Source organism: Rhincodon typus, chromosome 26 (assembly GCF_021869965.1).
Source record: "Rhincodon typus isolate 14 chromosome 26, sRhiTyp1.1, whole genome shotgun sequence".
In the NCBI taxonomy this organism is placed as follows: Eukaryota; Metazoa; Chordata; class Chondrichthyes; order Orectolobiformes; family Rhincodontidae; genus Rhincodon; species Rhincodon typus.
Window position 1 is genome coordinate 10901309 of NC_063357.1, and position 11254 is coordinate 10912562.

At 41.8% G+C, this 11254-nt stretch overlaps 1 protein-coding gene across 1 annotated transcript in view; it reads left to right on the forward strand.

The window, feature by feature from the left end:
• Positions 1-6768: 6768 nt before the first annotated feature.
• Positions 6769-11254, forward strand: part of LOC109922242 (max-binding protein MNT-like) — a 20776-nt gene continuing 16290 nt past the window's right edge. Inside the window, exon 1 of the mRNA XM_048612748.1 lies at positions 6769-6865. The gene's annotated coding sequence lies outside the window, so the exon portion shown is untranslated. The remainder of the gene's footprint in view (positions 6866-11254) is intronic.

Here is an 11254-nt window from a genome sequence, read left to right on the forward strand (position 1 = left end):
AGCTGGATGAACACAGCAGGCCAAGCAGCATCAGAGGAGCAGGAAAGGAGCAGGATTTTCTGAAGAAGGGTCTAGGTCCGAAACGTCAGCCTTCCTGCTCCTCTGATGCTGTTTGGCCTGCTGTGTTCATCCAGCTCTACACCTTGTTAACTGTGTAGATCAATGGTGTTATTACTAGGCTATATTGAGGAATATGATTTGTTATTGCAGCGGATTAGTGTTCGCATTCATTTATATTGAAACATCTAACAACAGAGATAAATGCCTATTAGCGGAACTTTGAATGGAACAAGTCTCTGCAAAGCATTTACTGCTAATTAGCAGACTTGTCTAGCTGAAAGGATAATTTTCACAGAGACATTGTGTGACATTGCAAATGCGCCACTTCGTTCACTCTGTGTGTAACCTGCTACCACATGTCATTGTTCAGCCTGAGGGGCTTCCCTTTAGACAGGATGCCCCTATTTTTCTGAATCTTGTATGCCACACCTGGACAAGCAATGTTTATTCACAAATGGGAAGCATTCTGACTGGAGGCATGCTGTGTTGCAAAACCTCGAATAATTACAGATTTTTCTCACTGTTTTTTCCCTGGGGATAAATTGAGATAGCATCTAGCCATTAAATCAGGAGTCCACTAAATTAATTTAACTGAGGAGGCATTAGTAAATCATGTTTGGCTGATTGAGTGGAGTGCTGGACATCATTTTACCACAAGAGCTTCGAAGGACACATCTTCTCTGCTCTATACAGAATTGACTTGTTTCTTTTTTGTCCAAGTATTGGTACCAACCTCTTTCAAATGATCAACAATGCAGAGGCAGAGAGAGCCCGTGTTATTTATTTCCCTGGCATCGAATTTTATTTCTCCCAAAGTTGGTAACTTGGGCAGGATAATTATAATTGAGGGAGGCCATTAGATCTGTCTTATTTCATCTATCCAGAAAGATGCAAAATACAATGGACGAATTCTTTCCTTGGATGGTGATGGCTAGCACAAGGGGACATAGCTTTAAATTGAGGGGTGATGTCAAAGGTAGGTTCTTTACTCAGAGAGTAGTAAGGGGATGGAATGCCCTGCCTGCAACAGTAGTAGACTCGCCAACTTTAAGGGCATTTAAATGGTCATTGGATTAACATATGGATGATAATGGAATAGTGTAGGTTAGATGGGCTTCAGATTGGTTTCACAGGTCGGCGCAACATCGAGGGCTGAAGGGCCTGTACTGCGCTGTAATATTCTATGTTCTATGTTCTATGTTCTATGAAATGACTGCAGACTTTTGCATCCACTACTCCACTTTGAATGTCTGTTCTGCAGATCAGTCATTTTTTATGCAATGAAGAATTTCCTCCTACCACCCCGAAATTCATCACCACTTGCTTTCAAGCTCTGTCTCTGCACCTGGTCCCCATGCATACACAAGTTTTAAATATTTGTGTTGTGACGTGGGTACCTTTGCAAGGGCTCACCTTTTATTGATCTCGCTGAATAGCATGTTTGTAACAGATGAACAGTTAAGTGACAACCATACTTATTCCAGGCCAGGTAGATTCCCCAAAGTAAATTAATTAGCTGGTTAGACTCATATGCCAAAGCTTTTATTGTCCGTTCTGTAAATACCAGATTTCTTCAATTTATTTTCTTACTATGCCATGGTGGGATTTGAACTTGCTCACTACTCCACACAGCAGGACTCACTCAGCAGGCACCTAACAGTTCTGACAAATGCTGTTTGCTTTATTTTCTGTTCGTCCCCTCCCCATAGACTAATTGAAGACCAACTTCAATATGATAATGATCTGTTTAAAAAGATTTTTATTATGTTTTAGGCAGTACATTGTTACAAAGTTGGTTATTGTGTGATTTTATGTTTCAATGTTCAAATTTCGCATAAAAGCCGTACTGGACACCTGGAATCGTTCACCTGGAAGATTTGAGACAGGGGATGAGTAGTAAGTGTTTGCAAGGAAGTTAGTTTTATATACACATGTTTAAAGGGACTAGTTTCCACAGAAGCTTGAATTTTGCTTTACGTTGTGCAAGGCCGTGGAATGTATTTAATGTGCTTGTGGTTTTCCATATTTAGCCTACATAGCATAACAGAGTCAGGGTTTATGTTGACTCAATTATCTGAAAGTTTATAGACAACAAATATATACCCTAATTTGACATTGCAGACTTGCATACACAGTCTGGCTTCATGCTTACTTAGGGTACCATTGCAGTACATACATTGCTGACTGGCCGACTAATAAACTGGCTAGTTGCTGGATAACTGATTAATTACTGACAGAATGTACAGACACTAAAAGGGAGACCTTTCATATTATATCATGACGTCATCTAGCTGTCTTAAAAGTATAGGCCTTTCTGTGATCTGTGCAATAATACAAGAGTATTGCTAAGCCTTCAGCTTCTGCTGAAGTGTCAGCCCAGCCTTTCAGTAAGTGATTGAGAAAAGTGCAGCCATCCTATCTGAAGCCTCTGTGCAGTGTAATGCTTCCAGACAGGGGAATCAACCTGTTTCTGAAGAGTTTGAAAATCTATTTAGCACTTAGTATTGAATGCTGGATTTCTGATTGAGAATACGGTAACAGTGAAGGGAAATGGGCCAAATTGTGTTGCTGGAAGCTATGAAACCAAAGAGTGCTCAGTGTTTATTGATTAATACCCTGGCAACCTTTTTGTTTTCCAAGCTTAGCTCTTGATCCTGGAAACAAATTAACAAGGTGGATAGGAGAAATGAGCTTTTATAAAGAAGCAGTACTTAATTCGTTGTGTTGATGTTTGTATCAGGACAAAAGCTGGAGCCCGCAAATACAAAACTGCACTGAGTCATGGCTTAGTGGGCAGCCTTCTTCCCTCTGAGTTAGCAGGTTGTGATTTCAAGTCCCACTCCAGGGACTTGATCACAGAAATGTAGGCTGCTAACTTGAGTGGAATTTGATTGTTTCTTGGCAACTAAGCTGAGGGGAGGGGAAGGTCTGTAGAATAAGAGGGAATACGGGAGTGAAATGAATGTCTGTTCCACTTTGCAACTTCCTTCAATTCACTTTGGGAGATGAGCCTTTCTGCCCAGGTGAGAATTCAGACAGCGTGAGGGCCTCTTGCTGGAAGGAGGAGGTGAAGGAGGAAAACAAGTGAGGGGGGGTCTCAGAGAGAGAGAGAGAGAGAGAGATCCTTCAACCATATGGAGAGGCTTGAGTAAAAAACTAGTGGCCTGCCTCCAGCCTCAGGTGAGGGCCTTGCTGATTGGGTACTATGTGATCCAAGGAAGGCCTCCTAATGCAAGGACCGCCCCATCAAAAATCCCTCATTGGCCTCAGTGAGCCCAGCACATGTGCGTTTCTTCCAGAGGATCCTCCATTGTTGCTGGTCCACGCCAGTTGCAATGTCAGTAGTGGCCACCATTCCTGGTGGCGCTACAGGGTCTGAAAATCCAATGGCCCTACGATATACTGACATCTATTGGAAGTGGGGTCCCACTCCTTAAAGAGACAGAAGCACCAATATGACCCAGTTAATTGGCTGGCACAGGGTTGCATTGGGCTCCTGGAAATAGCTGTGGCAGGATTGGCCTCTGAACTGCTGATGGGGCCTCTGCCACAGTCATTAAATTCAGTGCCTCCACTGTAGTGATAAGGGAGTATTGGACCATCAGAAGTGCAGTGTTTTTCATGAGAAATTAAACTGAAGTCCTGCCTGTCATTATCAGGTGGACCTAAAAGATTTATTGGTACTGTTTTGAAGAAAAGCAACCAATGTCACTTGTCACCCGACATCATCAAAACAGATTATCCAGTTATTCTCTCACTGCTGTTTGTGGGAGTTTGCAGTGTACAGATTAACTGCCACAATTCCTACATTACACAGTGACTAAACTTCAAAAAGTACTTAATTGGTTATAAAGCACTTCGGTATATATTTGCTTGTTGTGAGGAATGGTACAAAAAGTCATCTGTCTACAGTACACTTGTAGCGTACTCAAGCTCAGACTGGGCAAAAGATATGGCACCAAGTGGAGCTTAGGTTTCATCTGATAACAGCACAACTGAGATCACTTTCTCAGCACATAGGTAATTGTACGCATACAGGAAATTAGTAAAGTTTTTATTTGTATGTCCAGTACAATGCCCAATTATGATGCCTGTTTAGAGCTATTACTTTGTCTTCCCAGAGTTGATTTCTTCAAATTAGTTAAAATCAGCTGAATGGTTACTATGGGGGACTTGCCTGGTTGTATTCACACAACATAATTCTATATTGCAATCAAAAAATTTCAGCAACAGCAAATTAATGGTCTTCATGAATCTGCCACAACATTTTGCTGAACATCAACTTTTATCCTGAAGCAACGTGTCATTATTGCGCCACTGAAGTCCAAATATTTTGGGTGCAAAACAAGCTGTTATGTGACAAGAAAATACTTAGTTTCATAGCAGTTCACAAATTATTTATGATTCGAAGGCTTGGAATAAGGCACCTTAGTGGCTATATTGCTGGACTGGGATCTCAAAGATCAAGAGTTAAAATCTCTTTGGTACAAACTGCTTCGATAAATCTGGTAACTTGTGAGCTGGCATCAAAATTATAATGAAAGCTCTGGGATTGTTGTTAAAATCCAGCCTAGCATTAGGTTTCCCATGTCTGGAGATGTGCAAGGCAATCAAAGAACACACTTGCATCTGCTTTTGTAGTTTGTTTTTCCAGGAATTAGACATAATTGTGAAGACAGAGGATATGACTTGAAGGGTGTTACCCTAATCAAACATGACTGACCACCTACCATAGATTGTTGGAAAGACTTGCAGGTTGATATCTCACCTGTTTGGCTACATTATGGACTCACTTTCCACAACCATCAAGCCCTGGAATGGGATTTGAACCCAAGCAGCTTTCATTGACCAGAAATTGAGCTGGATTAGCTCTATATTTATAAAAGCAAGTGAAAAGTTGGGAATTTTGTGGTTAGTAACTCACTATCTGAATGCTGTCTCCCACCTACAAGGCACATGTCAGGAGAGTGATGGCATCTTAACCTGGTTAAATGCAGCTCCAGCAACACTCCAAAAGCTCAATATCATTCAGGACAAAGCAGCCCACTTGGCATCCTTTCCATCAATTTCAGCATTCACTGTCTTTACCACTGACGCACAGTTTCAGCAGTGTCTACCATGTACAAGATGCACTCCATAACTCACCCAAGATTCTTCAACAGCACTTCCCAAACCACTAATTTCACTATTACATTACCTAGGAGCTCAAGGACAGGAAACAAATGGGGATTCCACCACTTGCAACTGCCCCTCCAAGCTGCACATCATCCTGACTTGGAATTATATTGCTGTTCACTCACTGTCACTGGGCCAAATTGACAAGGTGACTGGGGAAGTGATGTTTCTTCTTGTCTATGAGCCCAGAACAAGGTGTCACTATTTTAAGATTAGGGTTAACCCTAATTGGGACAGAGATGAGAAGAAATTCTTTTGAGGGTTGAGCAACTTTGGAGCACTCTGCCTCAGAGGGCAAAGTAGAGTCACTGAATTGGTTTAAAGCAGAGTTAAACAGATTTTTCTTATGCAACAGAATCAAAGGTTCCTATAAAGGGCCTTTCAGCTTTTAGTAATTGGTCAGATCTCTAGAAGGATCATTGCTGTTCCGGAGTTTGCAAATCCAGAATTTTGGCTGGGGTCTCTCAGTTTGGGAATCTTTGCAGTAAAGTGTCAAAACAAAACTGGGGGAGAAATGGGAGCACCATTTCACCAAAGCCGCATGACTTTTGTGCTAAGCTTCTCACTGAGGTGTCCTGGAGAATCTTTAAGAAATTCTGTCATTTCTTTGAGACTCCAGGAACAATCCTGAAGGCAATCCAAGGCAACAAGCATCAATGCGATCATAAACTCCATGGCTTCAGGGTAGCCAAAAGGCAAAATTTTCCCTCAAAAGAGATTGACAAATAATCAACATACTAAAAGGGAAGACAATGGTGGCACTTTTTAAAAAGAAATTACAGTTGGCAAGCCCATACAACTTGCAGATTCTGCGTATGTTTTTCCTTTTCTGCTTTTAAGTATGTGCCGGAGTAATGGAAGATGTTTAAATAATGTGCTCGTAGTGGTTGCAAGAGTGTAGAGTCATCGTGTGTTGGCAGTGGACCAAGTGGCTTCCTGGAAAGGGAGGTTGAACTGCTGACACGTCTGTTGTGTACTATAGCAGGCTAAGGGAAGGAGGGAACAGACTCCAATGGTTACTGCATTTGTCAAACTGAAAGTACAAGGGATTCCTGCTGTCACGTGAACCAGAGCGAAGCGCCTGAGCTTCTTAAAAAGGAAATGCAGCCTTTAGAAAAGCCTGCTGTTTCTATCTGACTGCAAATTTTTATGGTGCCTTTCCACGCCTGTGGCGTCACCCCATCCCTGCTAGTCCCATTCTGTATGGCAGAGGGTGAATTTGCTGATACAGTATTTTGTTCTCTTACTGTCGGCACTCATTTGTGCTTTCTCAATTAAGTTGCTGTTATCTGAGTGCTAGTCCGTGGCTGACAGTCATCTTCCCTTGTTCTTTTGCTCATCAATGTAGATTTTACAGCAGGGAGCTGCAGTTTACAATGCCCCCTCTCAGTCTTGGAAAGTACAGAACTGCAGCCAGTAGCAACCAAGATCACCAATCTGCCTGGCTCAACAATATGGCCACCTAATGCCATTTACTGTTTTTGTGTTGATAGAAATAAACCATGCCATAAGGCCCAAGTAGGTCAGTGTCATCAGATTCAACTCATGAGTTGGGTGAAGTAAGTCAGATGCAAGTAATTTTTGGATTCATCTCGTCGAAGATTATTCAAGAAATTGAGGCGATTCAGAGGTAGATCAAACAACCGTTTGATTTTTAATGCCTGCAATATTGTATTTCTTCCCCCTTCCCTCTTCACTCCCCAAAGAAGAATGAGAATAATTGTCTGTGCAGTGTTAAGTATGTTTTATTGGCCTTCCCCAAACGATAGTGTAGATAATGGCACAGAACAGAGTGGATGTGACCATGGCTCAATCGCACATCTGCATCAAGGTAATTTCACCTGTTAGGTCGCAGAAAATCTGTCAGGCTTTCCTGCTTTAGTTTGCTATCTTCAACGTCTCCTTTGGATCAATTTTGAGAACAGGATGTGGCAGGTCTTGCACCAATAACTATGCTAATAAGTGGCACATTGAGGGTGCTGAATGTCTAATCAGGTCAAATATTTGAGACTAGTAGATGCCGGTGAAATGTTACCCTTGCAGGAGGATGAGTAAACACGAAAAGTTAAGGCAGCTCAGATGTGCGGTGGGCCCTCAGGCGACCTGACCTCTGCCTGTCCAGACCTCGACATTGTCTCCATGCACCCTGTGATGTGGTGCCCCACAGTCTGAGCTGTTTCAGGGAGATTCCCTCTGTGCCCTTGCAAATGGTACGGAGGTGCTGCTGCACACTCTCCACTTCCTCCACTTTGTCTGCCACTTGAATATGCTTTGGTGTAACGTTTTGTCCTCCAGCGGCATAGAACCCCAGTGGAGGACCTTTTTATAAGGGGATCCTTGCTTTTTCCACTGGGGATCTGGGGTGGAGAGTGCAGTATGCAGCAGTCCCATGCAACAGGTCACATGTAGCTGCTGTAACCTGCAGGAGGTGGTATTTGACATTAATGTTGATTGTTTTCGTTTGCAGTCTCTCTTTAGTTTTTTTTACAGTTTTGGCTTACAGTTTTGATCTATGGTCATCCTGTGCAGGGATGGGCAAACAATCAGAGGGCCTTCTTGTGGATCTATAGGTTTGGTCATAGGGGCCATTAACAGACGCAGGCAGTGACCCTCAGAAAGGGTCATTGTATCTGACTGTCTACCCCTCTTTCATACTTAGTACGTTTTTGTTCACCTTTTTCATGAGTTTCGGTTAATCGTTAGTTTGTATTTTTGTTACAGTGCCTCATCAGGGGCTGTTTAACTCTGTTTTGGTTTCAACAGAACAGAAAGGAATTGTATTTACACAGTGCGTTTCATGCCTTTAAGATGCTCCAAAATACTTTATGGCTCATGCACTACTTTTGAATTATGATCACTATCTTGTAGATTAATATGATTGTGCAGCAGACAAATTACCAGATAATTTGCTTTTGATGATTTTTGTGGCATGGTAATCTTTGGCCAAGATACGTGGCATCTATTCTAACAGTGCTATGTGGCTTTTTAGAATATAAAACAGTGCAGTGCAGAAATGGACCCTTCAGCCGATTATGTTGTGCTAAACTTGACGCTAAATTAAACTGATCCCTTTTGCCTGCCCTTAGTCCATATCCTCCATTCCTTGCATATTCATGTGCTTATCGAAAAAGTGGCTCACTTTTGGAAGGGAGCAGCATGCTGGTTGCGTGCCTTTGAAGGATGTTTCCTACTGGGGGAACTGTCCCAGATGCGATAGAGGCAGAGTTCAGAGAATGGCACATCGAAGGGCAGGATGCTGGTTGTGTTGTGACTCCATTAGAAACACTTCCCACCATAGGTGGTGTCCCATTTTTTGAAAGTGAGTGGGTGCAGTTTGTGTTCACTCCGCCTCTACCACTATCCCTGGCAGCACGTTCCAGACTCCTACCACTCTATGTAAGATAAACCTACCACTCTATATAAGAAAAACCTGCCCCTGACATCTCCTTTGAACTTTACCCCTCTCACCTTAAATCCATTCCCCTTAGTATTAGACATTTCAACTCTGGGAAAAAGATTCTGACTGTCAACCATATCTGTGCATCTCATAATTTTATAGACTTCTATCAAGTCTCCCCTCAGCCTCTGCCGTTCTAGAGAAAACATCCCGAGTTTTTCTAGCCTGTCCTTATAGCTCAGAACCTCTAATCCAGACAGCACACTGGTAAACCTCTTCTGCACCCTCTCCAAAGCCTCCACATCCTTCCTGTAATGTGGCGACCAGAATTGAACGCAATACTCTACGTGCAGCCTAATCAAAGTCTTATAAAGCTGCAACATGACATACTGACTCTTGTACTCAATGCCCCAACCAATAAAAGCAAGCATGCCATACTGTTGCAAAGTTGGATAAAGTATTTGTGGATTGGGAGGCAGGTCATTTGAATTTGGTGTTTGCAAAATATTGGTGTTTGTAAAATGCGAGGGAGGAAAGCATTACGTGGTCCCTTTTAAAAGAATGTGTTTTTTCTATGCTTGGAGATGTCTGTGAGCAGCTTGAAAGTTTGCAAGTACTGAGAGCACCCAAATTGAAACATTTATATGGAAAGGCCGTACCATTAACAGGCCAAGCAGCATTTTTACCAAGACAACAGGGTTTTGAATTTGGCCAATCAATTTGAACCAGGCACTTAGATACCAGAAGCCTATCAAATTTGAATCTGATGGTTTTGACAACCTAGGACCAATCCAATTGTAAGAAATTGCTATATCATCGGGGTATAAAGGAAGGGGGCAGTTGGAAAATTGGCAGAGCTAACTGCCATCTGGTAGAGATAACAGGTCTCAGTTCTTCGAGAAAGCACCATCTATTATCTATTGTTTTCGTTATATAAATGGGACTTGTATTTATTGGTACAGGATACCACTAGAATCTCGTGTTATTTGGGAATAGTTAGTAGTTAAAAGAGATTTGTTCAGTTTGTTGATAGTTTAGTTAATTTGTTCACTATTGGAGTTAGATAAATAAATTGTTACTTGTTGATTGTAAAGTGAGTATCAGGGATTTATTTGATTTAACCACTAGAAGTTGCTGAAAGACAGGTTACACCCCTTTTCATGTATCTTTTAACAGATTATAGGGAAAGGTGCTCCTCTTTGGGTATTTCAGTTTTGGTTCTCAGAGGGGGGATTAACCTCCGCTTTATAACTAAACGCCTTCTTTACCGTCCTACCTACTATGTGGCCACTTTCAGGGAGCTATGGACTTGAATCCCAAGATGCCTCCATACATCAGTCCAGTTTAAGGTCCTGCCATTAACCGTATACTTTTCCTTAACATTTGATCTTCCAAAATATAGCATTGGAAGCAGCAAACGATATGTCAGTTCATCCTATTGTCTGAACAGCAATACTCTGGCCATGAGAGAGATAGTAAGAACTGCCGATACTGGAGTCAGAGATAACACAGTTTGGAACTGGAGGATTGCAGCATCAGAGGAGCAGGAAAGTTGACGTTTTGGGTCAGGACCTCAGTACATCATTCCAATGTTAACTTAGCTTAGGTGGTCAAGTTTTGGAGGAAGATTTGAATCCATGACCCTCTCATCCTGCAGCAAAATTGCTACCACTTAGCCAACCAAGGCTGATCAAGGTTTGTGTTTTGAAAATCATGTCTAATGTTCAAACATCCATTAAGGACCAAAGAAATTTGGAAGCCAACAGGCGCAGGATTGCCAAAATATGTAACTAGACTGTTTGATTCTTTTTCAGGGAAAGCTAGGTAAGGGAATTAGTTTACCTTAAGTTAGGCAAATTGTCTAAATTTGAATTATGAAGTCCGTAGCCAAATGATTGAACATTGTCTCCTAGATGGTCAGGCCTTGGAGGATTGAGAGTATGTTCTTTATATCCTTGGAGCCTGGATGATGTGTTTAAGAACTTGTGACCTGGCAAATTCTTTCAACGTTCATCTGAACTTATCTTAATTATATTGATCACTGATTGGTGAGAGAATGAGGGGAACATGTGTATTTTGCAAGTTCCTTTTAATCTAGTTTTAAAAGACTTTGAACTACTGTTAGTTATAACTGCAGATGGTGTGGGATGTATCAAATAGTTAGGTTCACACAGTCCTTTGCACTTTAACAATAATGTTCGAAACAATGGACATACTTTTGTCATCTCCTCGGCATGTAGAAAATAGACACATTCCTTGTTGAAGTTGTTAATGTGAATGATGAAAACCACTGAATAGAAAGTGGTGACATTGTTATGGCTTGCAAAACAGTTTCATAATCGAGGGTTTTTAGATGGCGATAAAAATGGAACATGCAAGCTCATATTAGCCCAGACCCCACTTTCCCCAGGATTAGTTCAAAGCCTTGAAATTGCCCTATAGTAGCTCCGTTTTGAGATATACACTGGTTGAAGTTGTTGGGGAATTCAGTAACTACAGCAGCTGCTGCTACAGAACTCTCTGTTCTTGAATCTTGCTGCCACCCACTCAAGACGGTGGCATCAGAGATGAAGCAAGTCCTTGGGAAAGTTTTTGCGCCCTGTTTGTATCCTGAAATAATAT